This window comes from Cynocephalus volans, chromosome 16 (assembly GCF_027409185.1).
Source record: "Cynocephalus volans isolate mCynVol1 chromosome 16, mCynVol1.pri, whole genome shotgun sequence".
Taxonomy (NCBI): domain Eukaryota; kingdom Metazoa; phylum Chordata; class Mammalia; order Dermoptera; family Cynocephalidae; genus Cynocephalus; species Cynocephalus volans.
In genome coordinates, this window is record NC_084475.1 from 56,885,390 (window position 1) to 56,911,686 (window position 26,297).

A 26,297-nucleotide genomic window follows, 5' to 3' on the forward strand; every position below is an offset into this window, starting at 1 on the left:
TGACTGGGCTAAGGAATGCCCAGTTAGCTGGTTAAACATTATTTTTAGGTGTGTTTGTGAGGGAGTTTCTAGGAGAGATTAGCATTTGAATTGGTAGACTTAGTAAAGAAGATCACCCTCACAAATGAGGATGGCCACCATCCAATCCTTTGATGACCTGAATAGAACTGAAAGGCACAGGAAGGGTAAGTTTGTTCTCTGCTTGAGATGGGACATCCATCTTCTCCTGCCTTCCAACATCAGCATTCCTTATTCTTAGGCTTTGGGCTGAGACTGGCCCTCACACCATCAGCTGCTCTGGTTCTCAGGACTTCTGTTTTAGACTGGACCTACGCCACTGGTTTTCCTGGGTCTCCAGCTTGCAGACAGAAAAAGATCATGAGACTTTTCAGCCTCCATAATTGCATGAGGCAGTCCCTCATAATCTTTACATAAAGTCATCTGTTGTTTCATGATGGGGATACGTTCTGAGAAATTCATCCTTAGGCGATTTTGTCATTGCGTGAACATCCTAGGGTGTGCTTACACAAACCTAGATGGCATAGCCTACTATACACCTAGGTTATATGGTATAGTTATTATAATCTTAAGCACCATCATATATGCAAATCCATTATTGACTGAAACATCATTATGCTGCATGTGACCATATCTATATATATCCTTTTATAGATACAGTTTCTACATCTGTGGATTCTGTTTCTCTCAAGAACCTAAATACAGGACTAATACAGTGAAGAACAAGGTAGATGTGAGTCTGTCTTCGTGAGACTTACGTTCTGATGGGTGGTAAACATCGAACTAGAAATCAGAACATGAGCATTGTGAAGGGAAAGTGAAAGTCACTGTGGGAGCACATGACAAGGGTTCTGGCCTGGTCTGAGGTTGAGGGCACTTTCCTATTTCTACTAAAAGTTAACTTTCCTAACCAAATGCACAAGCGTGGATCGTGATAAAAGCACTTTGGGTTTCATTTGCAGCTTTCCCATCAGGCTGCTGTAGATTTTAGGCAAATCCCTAACCTTCCTGGGTCTCATCCACAATAAGAATACTGTCTTACATTTGTATCAAAGTGAGTTTTTCCTCTTAAGTTTTTGAAGAAACGAGTTTGTTATTTAGCCACTGATTATACAAAAAAACCAATAGAGAAATAAGTCAGACAAGGAATCCTGATGCTTTTCTGACTGCAGGAAGATATTTAATCCCTTTATGCACAAGTGAAATGACAGAAAACTCAGCTCCCCTGAAAACAAATTTGTATCTTTAGCTATAATAACAATTGCTAAATTCATGGGAGATTATTATTAACTGATCGGATATTTAAATAACAGCCTAGTAAGATTTGTATGATTACTAATTCAGATTCAGGTGTCATTCTGATAGGAGGTGCCCTCATTACAATACAGGATACAATGTATGCTTTTAGTGTATTCTAAGCCAGCAGTCCTCAAAGTAGTTGGGGACACCTCGGGGTCCCTGAGACCATTTCAGGGGATCCATGAGGTCAAAATTGTTTTTATAATAATACTAAGACTCACATTGTCTCGTGACTATAGAATGTAACTTTCCAGAGGCCACACGATATGTGGTATCATGAGATGAAATGCAGAAGCACATGTGAAGGTCCAGCTGTTTTCTATTGTCAGACCGTAAAAATATTTGCCAAAATGTAAAACAGCACCACTTTTTAAATTAATTTTTTTGTTTTCAAAAATACACTTATTTTTCACCAAGATATTTATTTACATTTACATGTAATAAATGTGTTGTTCTTTTTAAATAAATTAATTAATATATACCTTAAACTCAGTTTTAATTTCTAATACAGTAACCATTGATAGAAATAGCTCAAATAAACAAAAGCTCTTTGGGGTCTTCAATAATGTTTTAGAATGAAAAGAAACACTGAGACCAAAAGGTGTAAGTATCTTGCAGACATTCTCAGTCTCCATATGTAACAAGCTCCTGCATCAACGATCTGGCTGTAGCCGTGATTATATTAGCCAAGACTGAATCAAAGAAACTACGGCTTATGGAAACCGAGAAACAATGTAGGGCTTATGCTTTCTATCAAAGAATATTGGGCATATATTTAATCTGTCTCCACAAATTGTGTCATGTCTTATGATTTCATGCTTACATTTATGATTTTATTTAATTCTCAAAACTCTGAAGCAGATAGAAAAAGCATTATTTTTCTGATTTTACAAATGAGGAAATTGACCTAGATAAGTTAATGATTGATGCATGGCACAAAGCTAACTACCTGGATTTGAATCATGTGACTCCCTGTCTAGTGTTCTTTCCATGTAGCAGAATATAGGAATTTTATCTAGATATCCTCTAAGTAAACTTTGAATCTGAATATTTTCATAACTCCATAATTCTTAATCAATGTAATCCTCCTGATATATTTTTCCTTCAAAAAATTCAACATCATCTTTTCTCTAAAACCTACTTCCACCAACCTGTACGTATCTTAAAAGAAGCTAATTTTCTGGAAGTATCTTTATACTCTAAGGGTAAATGAGTCAAATATCTATCTTGTCTTTATATTCACTAAAAGCAGTCTAGGCTAGAAGTAAATGTAATTTCTGAGAAAGAACTAAGAGTTAACATTATATAGTCCATAAAAAGACTGCAAGCTGTCTTTAACACACAGACTGAGAGCAGTTAAATACCTTAAGAGAATCGAGTGAGTTTTTAAATTAAAAAAAGAAAGACAGATTTTACAATCCTTTCCTAAGACCAGATGTTGAATGGTAGTTTTGTAATTTATTGATAATTCTTTTTCTCTAGAGTTCTGCACAATTTGATGGGTTTTCCCCAATTTAATTTATTTCTTAAAGCAATGATTAAATAATGCCTGACACTTCCATTTCTGCTTGAGATTAGTGGCATGCTAACATCTAATTTAAGAAATCAACTAAAAAGTGGTATATAAAACACAAAATATTAATTGTTTATTGGATAAGATAGTCTGTTTTTAAGTAGACAAAGATCTTAGTTTCGGTTTGGGGATAATTTAATAAGAGATTCAAATCATGAAGACACATCCTCTTATTTGTTATATTCACAGGAACAGCAGCAACTTGAAGTGACTGAGCCAGGTAATTAGAGCCAGGGGCACCACCAACATAAGTTAACAGCATGGTTGTTAGGAAGGCTTCAAAAATTCCTAAATATGAAAACATCTTCACACATTAATAATCAATCACTTTTTAAATATGTCAATGACTTGGACTAATGGAGCTTTTTTGACTTCTCCAAATAAATGTTAAATATTTGAAGTGTGAATTTCCCACTTTTATATTTGAAAAACTTCAGATGGCATTAGTCATTTCATCATTTTAGTTAAAACTAGAATTAGGGAGAAGGAACAGGATTTGCAGGCTGAAATGGAGAATGAGGTAAGAATTTTACCTCTGAAACTACATTCTTAAATTTGATTAAAGAATTTGAAACCATCTCCACCATGATTAAAACGAAAGATCTCAAATTTGCCAAATTTTGGAGATTTGGAACTGTTTCTATAACAGAATGATGGAGCACTAAACTTGCCAAGAACAAAATGAGAATAAGGAAGGAGAAATCCTCCTATCTCTGAGGTGCCTTTAGAGTACCAGGGAATGGCAAATCCATGCCAAGTTGTAAATCTTCTAAGAAAGTCATAACATTTCAGCTGCAATTTAGCCTTAGCAAAACCTATAATAGATTTCCTTTCCAAAAAGGCCAATCACCAGAGTCACAGGTTGGGCCATATGGTCATCAGAGAATTTGAAGATGAAGCAAGCTTTGAAAATGTGACCTACTGTGCTTTTGCACACTCCCCAAACGACTGCCGCAATTAAAGCACACCCAGACAGTTAGAGAGGCAGTTTCACCAGAACAGGCAATGAAATTCCCCATTTCTTTCCACAAATTTCTGCAAAGAAAGACCTTTTACCTGGGTATTTTCAGGCATCACTGAGTTTATCTCAACATTAAAAAGAAGTTATCATCAATGTAAATTAATGGCCCCCTATTCCACAAACTGAAACTTGGAAATTGGAAAAGAGGGACCATCCAGAGAGAGCTGGATTTTCTTTTTCTTTAAACCAAGCTCTATTTCTATCTCTATACATAAAAGCCATGGTACATTGTCTTACCACTTCTTATTAGAAACTTGTGGCATGTGTTTTCAAGTTATTTACTAGTATGCATAAATATTAATTAAGCGATTTCTTTTAAGATTAGACTTAATTTCACTGTAACATAAATCTTGGCCAAGTAAATATCTTCTGACATTTATGGCAGATTCTGCCCCACAGGCTAAGTTTTCTTGAGCTCTGTTTTGTGGGAGTGTGGCATCTGCTTACTATCAAGAGACAAGGGAATGCATTTTATGATGACTGTTTCCTGGAGAGAAAAATAGATTTTAAAGACTTAATTTTTCAACATCCATTCCTTTAAACCTTAAATTAGGAGCACTTTCACAACTAATGATTTTGTTTTACAATCAGAACCTAGAGCTGGGGGAAATGTATTTCCTTTATAGCCACTTAAAAGTAGACGATTGCTCTTTAAGAGATCTTTTGGTGGTGGGATATGTTAAATATCTTTTCAATCAGGCAAATTGATTTAAAGAAACTTGAGATGGTCACATATTTTCAAACATGTTTGATTCCTAGGTAATCTAAATACTGTTTTACAGAATTTTTGTGCAAACAAAACTGTTGGTTTTGTTACTCTGAGAATCAAACCAAATAAAGGCTCTCCTATCTAAAAAAGCCTTAGGTCAGAAGTTAATTAGCAGGTGACTGTGCTTTGGTGGTCTCCTGGGCAAGTGTCGGAATGTAATCAAGCATGTAGGACGTGGCCATCTGGCAAACAGACCTCTGGCTCAGTTCATTACTAAGCTACAGTCACTGAAGTTGTGGATTCTAATCCTAGGAAACTAACTACTTTCTGTGGGTTGCATGTTGGCAACAGTCTCCTTCTGTCTTACATTAAGAGACACTATGTATAAGCAAACACCCACTCCTTTATTTATTGTAAGATTGTGGCTTTTGAAAACATTGTTCATTGCATGATGAATTTTACTAAATAAATATTTATAAAACATTTAGTATGTCACCATTTTTTCCATGTTAAAAAGTAAACTGAGGCACAATAAAATTTTTAAAAGTTTATTTGAGCAAACAGCAATTCATACATCAGGCAGCTCCAAACCAAAAGTGGTTCAGAGTTTCTGCTGAGGGAACACAAGGCAGAGGCTTTTATACGAAGAACACAGAAGTCAAGCAAAAAAAATATTTTATTAGTTGCAATTCTACAGTTGCCTTATCTGGTCTATCCCATTGGAAAGCCTCTAGTTATAAAAATTTGTTAGCTGCTTCTGGTTGGTTAAGCTTAAGTTCAGTTTTTCTTTAATGTAGGCATTTACAAGAAACAGCTCAAGTTAAGTTTCACTTATGGTTGCAAATCAAACAAGGTTAGTGTCACTTATGGGGCCTAACTGGCTTTGTCTGCTCAGGGATTCTTCAGGCCTGGTCTCCATGTGCATTTACTTTAACACTCGCTTGACCTCACTTAAACTTCCCAACAACCATTTTACTCACAGAAAACAAAGGCTTAGAAAGATCAGAAGCCAGTGACTGAAAGAGCCAGGACTTGAATCCGGGGTGCCAAAACCAGTTACCCAGCATATGAAACCCTACTAGAAAATCTATCTCAAGTCTAGTTACCTGAGGAGACTTTAATTTTCCAGAGGCCAACATGCTTTTCCATGTGAGTAATAAAAACTATACAACCACATTGTTTCCCTTATTATTCTGATGACCACTAAACTCCTCTTTTTATTTAAGAATACTTCATTGTGGGCTGTTTTTGTTTTTGTTTGTTTGTTTGGGGGGGTGGCTTTCTTTTTTTGTAATTCCTCTTAGGAAAACACGAAGTTATAGAGAAAAGTACTAAGTAGAAAGTTCTAAAAACTAAAAAACAAACAAATAAATAAAATAAAATCTAACAAAATTCTACAACTCAGAAACAGTTTAATTTCTGAAAATTAACTCCTTCTAAAAGAGTAAAATAACTGATAACAGGCAATGTTGGTGAGGGAGAGACAAGATAGACACATTCTTATCCTGCTAGGGCAAGAGAATATGAGGGAAAATCTTTCTGGAAAGCCATTTGGCTTGGCAGTGAACTAAAGAGTTTTTAAAACATCCCTTTGACTTAACAATATCACTTTGAGGACCCTGTCCTACACCATCATGAAAGGGTACAGAAATTCATTATTCTTATAAATTATGCATTTATAAACAATCAATATATAATGTATATATGAGTATATTTTATACATTTATATACACTTTACATATAATACTGTGATCATCAAGGTATTAATTTATTTATTACAAAAAGAAAAATAGAAGAAACATAGTCTATGGCCATACCGCCCAGAATGAGCCCAATCTCATCTGATGTCAGAAGGTAAGTAGGGTCAGGCCTGAGGTGGCCTGGGAATACCAGCTGTAGGAGGAACAAAGGGTGAGAGAGAGAGAGAAGCATAAATACCTAAAATTAGAAAAGTGCATCACATACATCACGCCCCTTTACCTCCAAATGCTTCACTGTGTGTTTCCTTAAAACAAGGGCATTCTATTACATAACCATAGTATAATGATCAAAATCAGGAAATTTCACTCTTATAAAAGAGTACTTCAAAAAGTTCATGGAAAAATTAATAGTATCTTTTAATTCTATTTTTCCACAAACCTTTTGAAGTACCCTCATATGATAATATTTTTATACCATATTGTCCCATTAATGTCCTGTATAGCAAATTTTTTTCAGATCCAGGAACCAATTCAGAATTACTCGTTACATTTAGACGTTATATCTCTTCAGTCTCTTTTAACCTGAAACAGTTTCTCGGCTTTTGTTTTTAGTGACATTAACATTTTTAAAGTGTGTGGGTCATGCATTTTGTAAGTTTCCCCCAATTTGTGTTTGTCTTCATTTTTGGCATGAACACTACATCCGTGATACTGTGTCCTTCTCAGAACATTATATCAGGAGATACATGATGTCCGTTTGTCTTGGTGGTGTTAAACGTGACTCAAGCCATCAGGTAGTGTCAGCCAGCTTCTTCACTGTAAAGTTACTGTTTTTTTATTCTTCAAGAGTATGTATATGTTTATTGCCTCATCAGATTTCCACCTAGTAATGTAATAATTATAGATATTTGTCTGAATCAGGTATTGCTATGATGTTTGCAAATTGGTGATCTTCTAATTCTATTGTTCCTGGCTTTTTCCTGTAAGGAAGAGATTTCTTTTTTTCTTTTACTTATTTATTAATGTGTTTATCATCACTATGCACTCATGATTCTTACTTTATTCAATGACTTATCATCTTGATGGAGTTTGGATGTATTGTGCCCACCAAAACTCATGTGGAAATTTGATCTCCAATGTGGCAGTGTTGGAAACTGATTGAGTCATAGGGCAGATCCCTCATGAATGGATTAATACTCTCCCTGGGGGGTGGGGTTAATAAGTGAGTTCTTGCTACATTAGTTCCCATGAGAGCTCGTTGCTTCAAAAGACCCTGGCACCTTCTCTCTTTCTCTTGCTCTCTCTCTTGCTTCCTCTCGCTGTGTGACCTGCTTGTATGCGCCGGCTGCCTGCTGCTTTTCCACCATGAGTAGAAGCAGCCTGACGCCCGTGCCAGATGCACTTGTCCCAGAATCATAAGCCAAATAAACTCTCTTCTTTATAAATTACCCAGTCTCAGGTATTTCTGTTATAGCAACACAAACGGACTAAAACACATCTATTGTTATCATTATTTATTTTCTTTCTTCATGGGTCCTCTGATAGTTAATTTTATGTGTCAACTTGACTGGACCATGGATACCCAGATATTTGGACAAACATTATTCTGAATGTTTTTGTGAGGTTATTTTTGCGTGAGATTAATATTTAAATCAGTAGACTGAGTAAAGCAGATCACTGTCCATAAGGCGGATAGCCTCATCCAATCAGTTACAGGCTTGTATAGAGAAAAGGTGACCCTCCCCTGAGTGAGAAAGAATTCTTCCTGCCTCATGGTGTTCAAACTGTCTTTCCTGCCTTTGGACTGTAACTGAAGCATTGGCTCTTCCTGGGTCTCAAGCCTGCTAGCCTTTGGACTGGAATTACACCATTTATTCTCCTGGTTCTCAGGTATTCAGACTCAGCCTGGAACTACACTGCCAGCTCTTGCATGTCTCCAACTTGCCAACTCATCCTGCAGATCTTGGGACTTGCCAACCTCCATTATCATGTGAACCAGTTCCTTATAATATATCTCTTTATATATATCCCTTTACCCTATTGGTTCTTTTTCTCTGGAGAACCCAAACTAATACAGGTTCCCATTATTTTTTGAAGTGCATTCTTACTTTTTAGCCAAGAAGATGTTCCAGGCTCATCTTGGTTTCTCTCTTCCCCAACCCTGGAATCAGTCATGAATTCAAGCATCACTCACTATTTTTAATTGGGCACAATATTTGAAAACAAAAATCTGTTGTTGTTGTTGTTTGCTTTTAAGTCTTTTCAGTGGGCAGTTAGGAAATGCGTGTGTGTATACATTTATATATGGGTGTGTATATACATACCTATGAGTAGAGATGTATTCATATACATATGATAGTATAAATGAGTATATATGCACACATATGTAAGTACATACATACACTTAAGTATATATGTATATAGCATATGTGTGCATACGGATAAGCAGATATTCATACAGATACCTCTGATTGCAATCCAACACCAAGCCCCACAGTATTGTTCTCAGCCTTCCCTTGTTCTTTATTTGCATCCCTCTTCTCCAACTGTGAAAATCTGGTTGCCAGCATAATCAATATATTTACTCACTTGCTCAGTCTTACCATACACATAAAGTAATTTCAGCATTGCTAACCCATACATTGTGAAAACTTGAAGATTGTCTTTTGACTGAAAATAGCCAAAGCACTATATTCAAAGTTACTTGAGTCAGCTCTTTCTCACTGTTCAGTGTGGTTATATCGTCTATTTGAAGGTTTTTGAGAATGAAAAACATGAGCATGAATGGATATGCTAATTATCCTGATCTGATCATGATGCATTGTAAACACGTATTGAAATATAACTCTGTACCTCATAAATACACATAATTAATACACATCAATTAAAAAATAAATTTATTTTTAAAATTCACACAAAAGAATGTATTCAAAGAAGTGTCATTCACTTTCCTGTACTTTCTACTTTGTTCCTAGCCACCCTCTGTAGGTAACTAATCTCATTAGTTTCTTATTTATCCTTCTTGCAATGTGTAATTTCCTATTACTTTTGTTTCTTACATAGAAGGTGGCATACTATATATACTCCTTTGCCTTTGCTTTTTCACAGGAAATTACTTCATTTCCATTTATGGATCTATTTTTCCTTCTTTCTTACAGTTGCATAGTTCTTCATTGTATAAATGTTTCATAGTTTATTCAGTAAAAAATTCCTATATTTGGGGATTTAGGTTATTTTCAATATTTTACGATTATGAATAATGCTGCAATCAACAACCTTGTGTATATATTTTTCCATATTGTTGAGATATTTCTTCAGAGTAAGTTCCTTGAGGTAGGATTTTGTATCAAAATATAAGCACATGTGAAGTCTGGTTAGGCATTGCCTAATTCCTCTCCATAAGGCTGTGCCACTTTGTGCTGTCACTATTAATGTATGAGCATGACTGTTTCCCCCTGCTTCACTGGGAAAGTATGTTGCCAAACTTTTCAATTTTTTGCCACTAATTTGCATGTTTCTTATGAGTAAACTTGAACATTTTTTATATGTAATGGCCATTTTTTTTTTTTTAATGAGTTATCCCTCATGTCTTTTGCCCATTTTTCTGCCAGGTTTTTATCATCACTTTTTAACATGAGGAAATGGCCTCAGAGAAGAGGAGTCATTCAGGGTCATTCATGTATGAATTGCTGGAGCTGAAATTTGGTGTTGACTATATACAAAGAAAATTGCACCAAATTTTTTGTTGTTGTTTTTGGACTTCTGTACTTGAAGCTCCAAATTTCCTGTCACAGTATACATCTATTACTTTGATAATTAAGAGGGAAAATGAAGTAAAGTTTATTTTTAAAAAAAGAAAAAGAAAGAAAGAGAAGAAAACTCAGCTGCTCCTTAAGTCACAACAACTTTCAACAGTCTGCCAGTATAATCTGCACCTCCACGGTGGGATCAGCCAAGCATGCAGGCTGCCAGCTGCCAGAGGCTGTAAGAGTTCACCTTATTTGTGTTTATTTTAAATGAAAGAGTAAAAACAGAGGGAGAAATGAGAAAATATTGATAAGGTGACATTTGAGAAGACTGATACTGCATTTTGAAATCAAGGAGCAACTTGGGAACAAAGACACACCCCCGAAAATAAATGACCAGAGATTCATAAGAGAAACAAGAGGGAAAGAAGGGAGGAAACTCACCAATAAGACATAAATCTTAGAGGCTGTCTGGGGGTTTCAGGAACAACTGGGGTGAGGTTTCTAGTGCAGAGGAAAGTGTAGGAGTAATGCAACAAATCTGCTATGTCAGAGTATTGAAAAATGGCAAAGTCTGGGGAGAGGAGACTTATAATAAATCAATTCTTCTGCAAGGTGGTGGTTCTCAGGCCTGACAGCAATTAACACCACCAGAGGAATGTTTAAAGCAGATGGATGCCTGGCCCCCATCCTTAGAAAATTAAATCAGAATCTCAAGAATAGGATGCTAAAATCCTGGTGAGAATCACAGGTCTAGCCAATGTACAGGGAGAACCTTCATGGAAGTTTTCAGACTTTGTTTCAAAGATGAGAGAAAAAGGTGAGCTATATATTTTAACTTGACAAACCTACCCATCTGTGCATATAAAGAGATTATACCACCATCATCTGTACCATTGCTATCACCACCATCATAATAGCTCCCATTTAGTAAATACCAGATCCTATGCTAGGTGCTTTACACTCTTTGTATATTTTAATCTTCACAGCAACTCTTCAGTGTAGGTATTATTTTCTTTATCTTGGAGTTGATTAAAGCTCAGAGAAATTAAAAGATGTACACAAGTCGGTACTTGGCATATTTTCCATCCCATTCAGTATTGTGATTGCAGCACATTGCTTATGTCTATCAACCTCACCAACTACACTTACTCTGCAATATAGCAATTCCACTCCTAGATGTACACCCAAGAGAACTGAGTGCATGCATCTACAGAAAAGGCTTGTACAAATATAGTCATAGCAACTCTATTCATAACAGCCCAAAGTAGAAACAACACAGATGTCCATTAGCAGGAAAAAGGGTAAACAAATTGTGGTATATACAATGCAATACTACTCAGTGATTTAAAAAGAACAAAATTCCAAACTGATATACACAACACCATGGGTGAATTTCAAAAACATTTCATTGAACAAAAGAATAAACACAGAAGAGTATATACTGTATGATTCCGTTTATGTGAATTTTGAAATACAAAATTCATTTATAGTGCTAGAAATCAGAATAATGGTTATATTTGTGGGGAAGAGCATGTATATATGGTCACACAGGTAAATAGGTATGTAAAAATTTATTGAGTTATACACTTGAGATCTGCACACTTTACTATATGTAAATGAGACCTCAATCAAGTACTGTAATTAAAAAAATAAATGAAAAGTAGCTTACGTATGGCCACAAAGCTAATGGTTGAGCCAAGAACAGAACCCAGGATTATCTGAGACAAACCTATCGTCTGTAAATAGGGCCATTTCTCCCCAAATAGGTATTAATTGCCCCCATTCAAATATCACAGTTGCTGAACAGAACTGAAAAAAGCCCAAATGCCTAACCTTACTTAGGAGAATGATTAAGTAAATGATGGTTATGTTCACATAATGAAGTATAATTTTGCCACTAAGTGATGATTATGAAGGTTTTAAAGCAGTAAAACTAAATGCTTATGATACAATATATGTGAAATAAAGCAGCATATTAGTACCTGTTTAAATGATTATAACTATGTAAACATTAGGGATGCCAATACATAAGATCTAGATGGAAACATTAAAAACTCCTAATTTGTTATAATTAGGGTGACTTTTTCCATTTGATTTCCATTATTATTGTTACAATATCATCTTGACAATGAATTATAAAGGACTCGATAAATATTAAAGCTTTAAAATTATTGGGGAGATCCAATCAAGATGGTGGAATAGACAGTCTGCAGCATCACTCTCTCCAATTTACAACTATAAAAATGTAACATCAGCCAAGCTGGGGCCACTGGAGCTCAGGGGAAGAGGAGGAGAGACCTACAGAGTTCACAAAGGCAGGAGAAACTATGAAGAAAGATAAAAAAAAGCTGCTCTGAGCGTTTCGGGCTGCAGCTGCTTTAAGGCTGGAGCTGCTGAGCTCATGGAGCAGGAGCCTGCAGAAACCACTGCTGTGCCCTTCAGATGGAGTTACTTGGAGGCAGCAGGAGAGAGGAGGACCTTGGCGGCCCCCAGGACAGCAAGAGCACTAATAGGATTCCCATGGACCCATGCAGGAGCGAGGAGCCAGAACAGCTGAAAAAAGGGAGCCACTCAGAGGCCGGTGAGTCATTGCAAGGGACCAGCGCAGGGCCCGTCCCATGGGAAGTGTTTGGAGCACGAGTGGTGGGGGAGACAGGCCCACCAGGGGAACACTGGGGCACAGCCAGTGCAGCCGATCTGCCCCCCAATTAGCACAGGACCACTCAGAGGAGACTGGTCAGTAATGCAGAATTGCATGGGGTGCAGTTTGATGAAAAAACTCAGGCCCAGATCAGAGATTCTATAGAATACAGATCCACTGGGTCTCTGGAGAGCCGGAAGTACCTATAAGATCATCCATTAAACCCTGAGCTGCACAAAAAGCCTTCCCTAGGGAAACAGCAGCAAAGTAGCAATTTAAACAACTACACAGCTCAAGTCCTGGTTCCCACAGGAAGTTCCCACATGTTAGAAGCAAAGGACAAAAAATTAATTCTGGCCCAGGCACACCACCAGCACCTTGGGACCTGCCTGGGAACTGGAGGCTTGGATCTGGGGATCGGTCCCGACTCCCACTTCCAGGCAAACTGCACCAGTGCCTCGAGTCCAGCTTGGGGACCTGAAGCATGGAGAATAGGACTGGACCCCCCTCCCACAACCAGACACACCACGCCAGCACCTTGGGGCCTGCCCAGGGACCCGAGGCAAGGAGAAGGGGACCAGACCTCTATCCCACAACCAGACACTGCACCAGTGCCTCAGGGCCTGCCTGGGGACCTGAGGCACAGAGAAGGGGACTAGACCACCCTCCCACAACCAGGCACACCACGCCAGCACTTTGAGCCCCGCCCAGGGACCCAGGGCATGGAGAAGGGGACAGGACCACCCTCCCACAACCAGGCACACTGAACCAGCACCTTGGGGTCCACCCAGGGACCCGAGGTATGGAGAAGGGGACTGGACCTCTCTCCCACAACCAGGCACACTGCACCAGTGCCTCAGGGCCTGCCTGGGGACCTGAGGCAAGGAGAAGGGGACTGGACCTCTCTCCCACAACCAGGCACAGCAAGCCAGCACCTTGGGGCCCACCTACGGTTCTGGGGCATGGAGAAAGGGACCAGATCACCCTCCCTCAACCAGGCATACCACGCCAGCACCTTGGGGCCTGCCCGGGGACCCGAGGCAAGGAGAAGGCGACTGGACCTCTCTCCCACAACCAGGTACACTGAGCCAGCACCTCGGGGCCCACCCAGGGACCTGGGGTATGGAGTCGGGGACCGGACCTCCCTCCCACAACCAGGCACAACATGCCAGCACCTCAGAGCCCACCTGGGGGCCCAGGGCATGGCGAAGGGGAACAGACCTCTCTCCCACAACCAGGCACACTGAGCCAGCACTTCAGGGCCTGCCAGGGGAACTGAGGCATGGAGAAGGGGACTGGACCTCTCTCCCACAACCAGGCACACTGAGCAAGCGCCTTGGGGCCCACCCAGGCACCCAGGGTATGGAGCTGGGGACTGGACCTCTCTCCCAGAACCAGGCACAACATGCCAGTAACTCAGAGCCCACCCAGGGAACCGGGGGAAGGAGAAGGGGAATGGTCCTCTCTCCCACAACCAGGCACACCATGCCAGTGCCTCAGGGCCTGCCCAGGGACCTGAGGCATGGAGAAGGGGACTGGACCTCTCTCCCACAGCCAGGCACACCAAGCCAGAACCTCAGGGCCCACCTGGGGACCCAGGGCATGGCAAAGGGGAACAGACCTCTCTCCCACAACCAGGCACACCATGCCAGCAACTTGGGGCCTGCCTGGGGACCCGAGGCAAGGAGAAGGGGACCGGACCTCCCTTCCACAACCAGGCACAACACACCAGCACCTTGAAGCCCACCTGGGGACCCGGGGTATGGAGAAGGGGACTGGACCTCTCTCCCACAACCAGGCACACTGAGCCAGCACTTTGAAGCCCACCCATGGTCCTGGGGCATGGAGAAGGGACTGGAAAACCCTCCCACAACCAGGCACACCACGCCAGTGTGTTGGGGCCTGCCCAGGAACCCGAGGCAAGGAGAAGGGGACTGGACCTCTCTCCCACAACCAGGCACACTGCGTCTATACCTTGTGGCCCACCCAGGGACCCGGGACATGGAGACGGGGACTGGACCCCTCTCCCACAACCAGGCACATAGTGCCAGTGCCTTGGGCCCTGCCCATGGACCAGAGGCATGGAGAAGGGGACCAAACACACCCCACAACCAGGCCTACCGCCAGTGCCAAGGAGCATGCCAAAAACAGCATCCCCACGTGGGTGGCCCACCACAACCACCACAATAACCATGGCTGCTGCAAAAGCAGCTAGACACCACAGCCACCACGCAGATGGTCCACCAACCATTGGAGTGCATTCACACAAGAAGAGTCACCAGCAGAGACAACGAAGAGGATGTCTCTTTCCACAAAACCCATTTCAGAGTGACAGAAGAAGCATCTGCTCTATGATAATATTGGGGGATCTGATCACATCTCTCAGCATTGGACAGATCATCTAGGCAACAAGTTAACAGAGTAACCATTATTCTTTCAGAAGGAGAGAAGAAATCTAGGCAATTAGAGGCGGGAGGGGGAGGGAATGGAGGAAGGGGAGAGGTTGGACATGGGGCATAAAGAATAATTACGATTTGTAACAATATATATGCTAGTAATACTGATTTAATCTACATATCTCAATGTTCAACCCCAAAAATACGTATAATCGATTTTGATTAAATAAATAAAATAAATTATTTTAAAAATAATTAAGGGATAAAATAAAATAATTATGTCATATATCCAAAGAAATGAACCTAGCAGTTTTTCTCTAGCACTCACCATATTGCATCATCCAGAATTATGCTGGAGGGTGAGTGTGGCTGTTAAATCAGACTCTAAAACTTCCTGTAACTGAAGCTTCTTGGACAGGATAAATGTTAGAGCCAATTCTCCCTAATTTGTGTTAATGATGATAGAATATATATAATTACACTAAATCAAAAGTAAAAACAGAGAAATAAAAATCAAATATTTGAAATGTGTCATTTATAAAACCAACTCCAGTATATCAAAGACTATATGAATACATACAATATTAGAAAGGAATATCAATAAAAGTCATTATTTATCACTTTTGATTGTGGGCCATTAGAGGGCAAAGTTAATTCTAATTTGTGTTACGTAAGCTCAATTTTTTGTTTGAGTGTTTGTAAAGCAGGAAAAGCACAATATGTCTGTATTGTTAATTCTAAAACTATGACATACACTGTGGGTTAAATATGACAGGCTAAACACATATATTTTCTCCGCTTCTTTCTCAAATCCTACAAAAATGTCATTAAAGGAATAAAATAGTACACGTCCATTCAGACAAACAGAATAGGAAAACAACAGCAGATGACTCTATCCACTGATGAATACATAAACCAAATGTGGTATATCTGTACAGTAGAATATTATTCAGCCATAAAAACAAATGAAACACTGATATATGCCACAACATGGGTGAATCTTGAAAACATTATGCTAAGTGAAAGAAGCCAGACACAAAAGCTATATATTTTATGATTCCACTTATATGAAATGTCCAGAATAGGTAAATCCATAGGGACAGAAATCAGATTAGCAGTTGCAGGGGCTGAACAGTCGTGGAGAGAACAGGGAATGACTGCTCAAAGGGTACGAGGTTTCTATTTGGAAGGATGAAAATGTTTTGGAACTAGATAGAGGTGATGGTTTTACAACATTGTAAATGTACTTAATGCCACTGAACTGTACTTTAAAATGGGTGATTTGACATCATGTGAATTTTATCTCAATTTTTTAAAAAATGACAATAGCATATGAGAGATAAATACAAAATTTAGAAAATGGAAAACTAATGACAAATGGCAATTGGTTTATCAAAGCAGGGTAAGTGAAAACTTACTTGTGGGCTATTGGCACTTTCTTCAACAGGGAAAATTAGCAGCCAAGCAAAAAACAGCTACCCATAAAGTTATACCAGATTCCTGCCTGTCAACAAACCCTACCCAGAAATGACCTTTAGATGCCTCACTCTAAAAATGAATATCAATAAATATCAGTAATGACGTTTTTTTTTTTTTTGTCTTTTTCGTGACCGGCACTCAGCCAGTGACCACACCGGCCATCCTTATATAGGATCCGAACCCGCGGCGGGCTGACGCTCCCAGCGCCGCACTCTCCCGAGTGCGCCACGGGCTTGGGCCTCAGCAATGACTTTTATTGATATTCCTCACTCTTGACAATGAACTATAAAGGACTTGGTAAATTTGAAATCTTTAAAATTATTACGTCATGTATCCAAAGAAATGAATCTAGCAGTTTTCTTTTTTTGTCATTTTTTCGTGACCGGCACTCAGCCAGTGAGTGCACCGGTCATTCCTATAAAGGATCCGAACCCACGGCGGGAGCGTCGCCGCGCTGCCAGCGCAGCACTCTACCTAGTGCGCCACGGGCTCGGCCCCTAGCAGTTTTCATCTAGCACTCATCCTATTATACCATCCAGAATTATTCTTTCATCCATGAATGAAATTGATAGCCAAGAATCAAAAGACATTTAAGGAAATATTACACCTGTGAAACAGAAATCAAATGACTATGTTTTAACAAATATTAAGAAAGCAAGAAGGAATGTTTAGAAATTAAATGTGGGAGGGGAGAAATTAAATTTTCAAAAGAAGGTTTAGAAAATATAGTTAAGAAAAAGAAATATAGATAGAAGAACACAAAGACAGATGAAGAAAATAAGAGAGAGAAGATAAAAGTAGAATCCAACTGGCTAACGTGTGAGAACAAACAAAGATAGAGTGGTGAGGCAGGGTGAGTAACAGCCCACAAAGTCATCCAGGTCCTAATTTCTAGAACTTGTGAATGTTACCTTCTATGGTAACAGGGACTCTGTGGGTATGACCCAATTAAGGATGTTGAGATAGGGAAGTCATCCTGCATTATTCAGGTGGATCCTAAATACAGTCACAAGTGTATTTTTGCTAGTGTTCTTACTACTTTTACGGAGAGAGAAATCTCAGACATCCTTACTCTGCCATTTTGCTGATTTCACAAGAAACTCTTTTTAAAGTTTGACTTTGATTGTCTCTGCTTTTATCATCTATTGACGACTTCATGGTCTAACATTCAGAGAGAGCATCTTCTATCCCTTATTTCCAAGATCTTGAAGACACTTGACTTTGGACTCTCTTTGCCCTCTATTACTATTATAGACTATTAAGGAAAGGTTATAACTATTTGAATCATAGTCTCTAAGTGGTAGAAGTCATTTGCATCCTATGTTATTTTAATAGATCAATTAGAAGGAGAGAGAGATTCAATTAATCATATTTGATCAATGTAACATAAAACCAAGTAATATTAAAGCCTGCTGAGCAGCAACATGTTACAAAGACCTACAATTAAGATCATATGTATCATTCCTGGGCAATATTAGCTACAAGGTGGTTTGTAACCAGGAAGTACTTTAAATTGTAGCAGGTACTTTTTATTGAATGGTGGTGCCATTTGCTCTGCTCTTTATAATTGTGATCGACCTTTATGTAAAGCAACAGTGGGTTTCAATGTTGTTTCATCCTCCTTGGAGTTGGGGATGTGTGGAATGATTTTTGTTTGTTTCATTTATTTCCCCCCCCCTTTGGGGGTTTTGTTTCTTTCTTTTGTTTGCATATTTCTTTATTTTTAAAAAATACCATTACTGGAAGAATCCCTGAAAAAGCTAATACAATTTGTGTGGGTTCAGCAGAGCCCTACTGACTTTCTAAGCAATTATCTGCCTTTTATGTTATTCTCTCATGCAATTTTGTATATTTCAATATCACAAGCCCATTTCAACAGCTGTGATTTGCTAGCTCTCTCCCAGTGTAATAGAGGGTGTCTAGTTGTACAGTCTCCAAATTTGCTGAAAAAACTAAGAGAGCCCTAGTTCAATGACAGTCATAACACTTATTTTCTACTTATTGAGTGAGTGCTGGCAAACATTACCTACATGTTTTAATAATTTTATATTGCAAAATACACTGTAATAGAATTATAAGCCAGTAAATATTTTTCCTGCAATACAAATAAAATTATTTCTCTCTTAGTTAAGTAACAAACAATCATCTCTTTCAACAAACACAAAGAAAAAGGACCAGAAATGTCCTGCTCAATCAGTTCAGGCCAGTCCTGTCACAAACAAGTTAGAAGAATCACCAGAGCAAGTTATGAAATACATAGTCCTCAAGTCACAAATTTTAAAATTTTTCTCTCATGGAGATGACAACAAAAACTCCATTAAGCATCTGGCCAGGGATTGTAATTTAATCTCCATGTCATAAGCTTGAGCAATGTGTGTGATTACACAGAAGAGAATTACACATACCGTATCAAAGACTTTCTACCCGTGATGATGGATTCGATCTCGGCTCACACTCTCTTCATGATATGCAGGTTCCATTGTTTCTAGAGCCTCATTCTCTTCTAATTATTTTATCATTCAATGAGGGTACCATCTTTAAAAAATTACCCAAAGTATACCAACCAAACACTTTAATGAGAGGTATCCAGAGTCGTTTCCATCCCATACAATTTCATGCAATAATTGGAGTTTGGGGGCACTCGTGACTGCTAGTATTTTATGGAATCTGGGTGGATACTTTTCATTACAAAACAGTCCGTGAACTGTCTGAGTTAAAATATATATGCAAAACAAAATACGGATTTGCCAGAAATCCCTACTTTTTCACTCAATATGTATGCACATATGTATGTCCACCTTCTTTCAGATAGAATTTAAGGCATTTGTGACATTTCTCCATCTGCACAAGCAATTCTTTTTTAGTTCTTTCCACAAACTGCAAATATTTACTTCCATCCCCAACCCAGGGTGCTGTAACAATAACATATAAATCTAGAAGTTTACTATCTTGGAAGAAAATATTTTGTCTTCCTAAATAAAGAAATTTAGAAAATGGTGAAGGTTGGAGACGTGGGGGTGTTGATGATGTTGACTGTTATAGTGAGAAGAAAACTTTGAAGAGAATGGGAAATTAATAAGCCATTACCAGACTTCCAGTGAGGAAGTGTTAGGAAGTGTTGGGAAGTGTAGGCTTCGGTCTTCTCTCTGTTCATAAGAGGAATCCTATCTTCCCAGCCTTTGCTGTGGGGAGCTTGATCTTCCAGGAAAGCTCCCCAGGACTGGGGTCTTGAGGGGAGGGGGTTGGGTTTTATGTCCATATGGGGGTCCTTTCCCTAACCTTGACCAGGCTGGTCTCTGTGTCTTGAGGTCAAGGAAGATTCTGAGGAATCCTGGTCCAAATCTGTACCTATAGGACTGACTGCTTGTCTTCGGGACCAATGAAGTCTCCCATCAGTCTGCCAATGTCCTGTGGCTTGAAAAAGAAGACCAGTTTTGACCATTGTAATGTTTTTCATCCCTCTTCTGACTTATGGTAGAGAGAAGGAGCAGGTGCATCTGGGCTAGTTATAGGTTGTACACTACTGAAAATGTCCTTCAGAAGATCTTAAAGAGAAGAAAACAAACTGGGTCAATGTAATGCAGCCCACCTTGAGAGAGGTCCCTCTGAGTTGGAATGATAATGACAGAATGCCGGGAAGTTTATACACTTAGCCACAGAAGTGTCATCTTCTGGAGAAAAAATGCCCTTCCTGTTCTCCGAGTTCCTTCCTTCCCCTGAAGGACAGCCGGGAGCTGACAGCTTCCCTTCTCTCAGCTGGGTCCCAGATTGTGAGTCCAAGGACAACGATATGGAGCTCATAGTAAAGCAGACTTCTGATGAAGCCAAATCACATTGGATAGCACCCAGAGGCACTTAAAGGAAGGTTTCCCAGAGTCAAGAGTTTGCAGAAGTTAGTGACCTTAAGGGCATGGTACAAAGGTGGCAGGTCAACCCTACTGTCAGACTGGATCACAAACCCCTTTGTCCCGTCCTGTGCAGGTCGTGAGTCAGGTAGCTGAAAAAAGATTCTGGTGGCATGCTTTATTCCAATAAGAGCTCTGCCGGCCAGCACGGTTCAGAGCCACTGTCTTCTGTACAGAAAAGTACACAACAGTGGCAACGAGCCAAGGAGTGTGTGGGCGTGCAGGTGCAGTCGCACCACTCTATGTAACTTGTTTACAGCAGACGTGCTGAATCATACCCAGCTGGACATGAGGCCAGGGGGCCTGACTAAACTGACTCCATTTTCCTCACACCCACTGTGTGACAGTCGAGTCAGAATCCTTCCCAGAAAAGAGATCTTGGTGCTCTCAGACATTAACCACAAGCAGAACACAAATGGTAAAAATTAATTAATTAATTAATTAATTAATTTTTAAAAATGGCAGGTGTAACGACTGTGTGTCATTTTTTCTTCATGCTTCAAACTTTATTCAATATTGGTGAATCCATGCTGGCAAAAAACCATTTTAGATGGCAAATGTGGGAAAAGCTGTCCTCAGCATGTGCACGTCACTCAGCATCAGAGCAAGCACTCCGGTGAGAAGCCCTTAAGTGCCTGCTGGGTGAGTGCCCGCCTCGTGCAGCACCTGCCTCATGCAGTGCCCGCCTCATGCCGAGCCTTCTCGTGCCTGCTGGGTGAGTGCCCGCCTCGTGCAGCACCCGCCTCATGCCGAGCCCTCTCGTGCCTGCTGGGTGAGCGCCCGCCTCGTGCAGCACCTGCCTCATGCAGCGCCCGCCTCATGCCGAGCCTTCTCGTGCCTGCTGGGTGAGTGCCCGCCTCGTGCAGCGCCCGCCTCATGCCGAGCCTTCTCGTGCCTGCTGGGTGAGTGCCCGCCTCGTGCAGCGCCCGCTTCATGCCGAGCCTTCTCGTGCCTGCTGGGTGATTGCCCACCTCGTGCAGCACCTGCCTCGTGCAGCACCCGCCTCATGCCGAGCCTTCTCGTGCCTGCTGGGTGATTGCCCGCCTCGTGCAGCACCCGCCTCGTGCAGCACCCGCCTCATGCCGAGCCTTCTCGTGCCTGCTGGGTGAGCGCCCGCCTCGTGCAGCACCTGCCTCGTGCAGCACCCGCCTCATGCCGAGCCCTCTCGTGCCTGCTGGGTGAGTGCCCGCCTCGTGCAGCACCCGCCTCATGCCGAGCCTTCTCGTGCCTGCTGGGTGAGCGCCCGCCTCGTGCAGCACCTGCCTCGTGCAGCACCCACCTCATGCCGAGCCCTCTCGTGCCTGCTGGGTGAGTGCCCGCCTCGTGCAGCACCCGCCTCATGCCGAGCCCTCTCGTGCCTGCTGGGTGAGCGCCCGCCTCGTGCAGCACCCGCCTCATGCCGAGCCCTCTCGTGCCTGCTGGGTGAGTGCCCGCCTCGTGCAGCACCCGCCTCATGCCGAGCCCTCTCGTGCCTGCTGGGTGAGTGCCCGCCTCGTGCAGCACCCGCCTCATGCCGAGCCCTCTCGTGCCTGCTGGGTGAGCACCCACCTCGTGCAGCACCTGCCTCGTGCAGCGTCCGCCTCATGCCGAGCCTTCTGCACCGCCCGCCTCCTGCCCGCCCGCCTCCTGCAGCCCCACAGCATCCATAGCGCAGAGCGACCCGCGGTGCAGCGGGCGTAGGAAGAACTTTGTCTGGCATTCCCATCTGATCAAACACCTGAAATGCCACTTCAGAGAGAAATTCCAAAGACGCAGTGACAAAAGAAGAATACAAAATTGAATATTAAGAAGAAAATTTCAGAATTTCTAGAAGCAGATATGAAGCTATCCGGAAAAATCCAAAGAATTCTTTCTCAAGTTCGGGATTTTGAAGAAGACTGTAAACACCAAGGCAAGGTGGATAGAAAGCAGGGGATTCCCATGAAAGAGATGCTAGGACAACCCTCTCCAGAGAGAATGAATTGCAGTGAAACCACGTGTCCACAAAAAATCCTCCACAGGAGAGAGACCACATAGCAGTCACGAGTGTGGGAAAGCTTCGTTCAGAGCGCACCTCGGACTCAACATCCACGAATCCGCACTGGGGAGAAACCACGTAGGTGTGATGAACGTGGGAAGAGCTACCACCAGCGTGTGCACCTCTCTCCCCATCGGCGAGTCCTCACGGGTGCGGGGCCCTATACCTTCACCTATGTGGGAGAGCGGTGACAGAGAGGTCCCATGTTGTTCAGCATCAGCGCGTGCACAGTGGGGAGATACCCTTCAAGTGTCATGCATGTGGGAAAGGCTTTGGGGGACGCTCACACCTTGCTGGACACCTGCGACTCCTCTCGAGAGAGAAATCCCATCAGTGTCATGAACGTGGAGAAACATTTTTTTCAATATGTTGGCCTAATTGGACATCAGGTGCTCCACGTGGGTCAGAAAAATGAAAAAGAAAATGGCATTTGTGAGGACGCATATAATTGGAACTTGACAGTGATTGAAGATAAGACGATTGAGCTGCAAGAGCAGCCTTATAAGTGTGATATAAGCAGAAAAGCTTTTAGTAACAGTCCAGAGCTTATTCAGCACTACGGAACTCACGCCGCAGGAAAACCTATGTGATGCATGCAGAGAAAATGCTGGCCAGTGATCCCACGTGAAACAACATCAAAAAATCTATTCCAGCACGAAATCCTGTCAATGTAATAAATGTGGAAGAGGCTGAAGTCACTTTTTAAAAAAATTTATCGATATACAATATAGTTGATTTTCCTGTCCCTTTACCAATTCCTCCTTTTCTTAACCAACATCAGAGAATTCATACCAGTGAGAAGCTCTTTCAATGTAAAGAATGTGGAAGGAGTTTCAGCTGGAGTTGTAGTCTCTTTAAACACCTGAGAAGCCATGAGAGGACAGACCCCATAAATACCTGAAATCCGTAGGTATTTCTATTGCAGAACAACTCTTACTCGATTTTAGAGAAGCCTTCCTGAAGAGAAACTCCTATAATGGATGCAATAACAGCTTCAAGAATTCTTCCAGCTTAACCATCAAACCTACAGATATGCTGAAAACCTTCAGTTAGAACTCAGCCTTTCAGAACACTGCAGAATCCATGATAAATAGAAAGCTGTTCACTTTCCTCTTTGAGAAATTCTTTGGTTAGCATCTTCATGCTTGGGAATCTGGATGAAAAGAGAACCTGTGGATATGGCGGATGAAGGAAAGCCTTCAGATGACACTCTTCATTTGAAATTCAGACAACTGACACTGGGGAAAGCCTCATGAATGCAGGAGAAATCAGCTTTATTTGTAATTTCTGCCTTGTTTGACAGCATATCCATTCAAGGAAGAGTGCGGTGAAAGAAAGAACTCTTCAGCATGATATCTGTTTTTGTACCTCAGCAATGAACCATTTCTAGAAGTGATTATGTCAACCACTAGAATACTCCAGTCATTGTTCCCATCTTGAGTATTAAGCCCTTTGAAAAGAAAAAAAAAAAGAGCCGTTACCTGATGGATACAAGAGTTTTACAAACTTAATGTGTGGGATTTATTTCCAAATACTCGTACTGCAGATTCTATACATGATTAGATCATAGCTGTATACTGTGCTTCCAAAAAAGGGTTTAAAAAAATAGTCTCTGGGAATAAGTAAAAATTCCTGGGAGATCTTCACATCTCCAAGGCTGTGGAAGCAGTGAGGTCCAAGTTTGTATTTTTAAGGAGAAAAGGGGAAACAGGTGATACGTGGATTGCCGGTGGGTTCACCTTCCTCTTTTCATCCCCTCATCCACACTCAAGAGCCCTTGTGACTATTCCCTCATTCTCTGACGGGCACAGAACCTTAGACTGGAGCATGCATCCTCTGTGCCCCACTGCCCAAGATAGCTGCGTACGGGAATGTTGGCTGGTTTCCTCTGCATTTTAAGAGCCCCGGGGCTTTCGTTCCATCTTTTATTTTTTGTGTGGTGTTGGGGTCTTCTTTCCATCCTGATACTGCATTCAGTGGAATCCAATACTTAAAAAAGACTAAGATATCAATCAGATAAAGAAACCTCAGGTCTAGCCTACAAGAGATAGACTCTTGTTTTTACTTTTTCTCTTCTTTCTCATTTTTCTGAATCAATTATTAAAATAGGGAGACATCAGGAATGATGGAGACTTCCAGGAAAGATTAGAATATTTAGTCTAGAAGAAAAGCTTGGGCAGGGCTAGCGGGAGAGTGGGGACCAGGACTTCTGTACAAAACACGCAGACCATCTTCCTGAGTGCGTTAGAGTACTCCAGGGTAAAACCCCAATTACCATGATTCAGGGGCCACAGAACATGTGGAGAGATCAGGTCCTCACTGTTCATCAGCAGTCTTCCCACCTCTCCTGCAGAGCGAGAAGCCAGCGATAGACTCTCGGTCAGGTACAACTCCATCTGTGCTCAGGGAGCAGAATCCTATAGAATGGAGCATAGATGTTCAAGATCTGAGGTTCTGTGCCCTCCTTCAGCAGAGGACAAGTGTCTGAAATATCAGTAGAGGACGGATCACATGCAGAGAACTTTTCTTTATTTGCGCTTTCCAGGAAGGATCAATAGAAAATATTTTTATCCACTTTTAACAATGAATAACATGGAAAGAATACAGATCACAATTAAATCAACACAGAAAGTCATATAATTCATTAGTGAATGTCATACAATCTATTCAATAATGAATGTCTTCCATTGCCTGGAAAGAGGAGAGTGAGTGAGAAACAGGTCTTAACCTCTCTCTCTCTCTCTCTCTCTCTCTCTCTCTCTCTCTCTCTCTCTCTCTGGGTCTTTTAGCATCAATGCAGAGGCAGGAAGAATAAGCAGGAGCTTCAAAAGGTAAGGTTCTGTTCTGCCATCAACTGCAGGCTCTAACAGGTTTAATCTTAGTCTCTCCTTTTCAGTTAGGATGGCTAAAATCCAAAAGACTCTGAATGATAAATGCTGGCGAGGTTGCAGAGAAAAAGGAACTCTCAGACATTGTTGGTGGGACTGCAAAATGGTGCAGCCTCTATGGGAAATGGTATGGAGGTTCCTCAAACAATTGCAGATAGATCTACCATACGACCCAGCTATCCCACTGTTGGGAATATACCCAGAGGAATGGAAATCATCAAGTCGAAGGTATATCTATTCCCCAATGTTCATCGCAGCACTCTTTACAATAGCCAAGAGTTGGAACCAGCCCAAATGTCCATCATCAGATGAGTGGATATGGAAAATGTGGTACATCTACACAATGGAATACTACTCAGCTATAAAAACGAATGAAATACTGCCACTTGCAACAACATGGATGGACCTCGAGAGAATTATATTAAGTGAAACAAGTCAGGCACAGAAAGAGAAATACCACATGTTCTCACTTATTGGTGGGAGCTAAAAATTAATATATAAATTCACACACACACACACACACACACACACACACACACACACACACACAAACCGGGGGGGGGGAAAGAAGATATAACAACCACAACTACTTGAAGTTGATACGACAAGGAAACAGAAAGGACATTGTTGCGGGGGGGAGGGAGGTTTTGGTGATGGGGAGCAATAATCAGCCACAATGTATATCATCAAAATACAACTTAAAAAAAAAAAATAAAAAATAAAAAAAAAATCCTCGTAGAAAACAATGAAAAATCTTCTGAAAAGGGACAGAGAAGATATTGCCAAATGTGAGAGAGAGGACGAAGTGAAAACATCAAACTGTTCAGAGTGAGAGAGCTAAGTTAAGATGAGATGTCCCTCTGCCATCAATTGCTACGTTAACAAGCCAACTGCTTCTATAG

General features: G+C 41.1%; 1 pseudogene; it reads left to right on the plus strand.

Moving 5' to 3' along the window:
* Positions 1-23,408, plus strand: part of LOC134364534 (zinc finger protein with KRAB and SCAN domains 5-like) — a 50,099-nt pseudogene extending 26,691 nt beyond the window's left edge.
* The last annotated feature ends 2,889 nt before the right edge of the window (positions 23,409-26,297 follow it).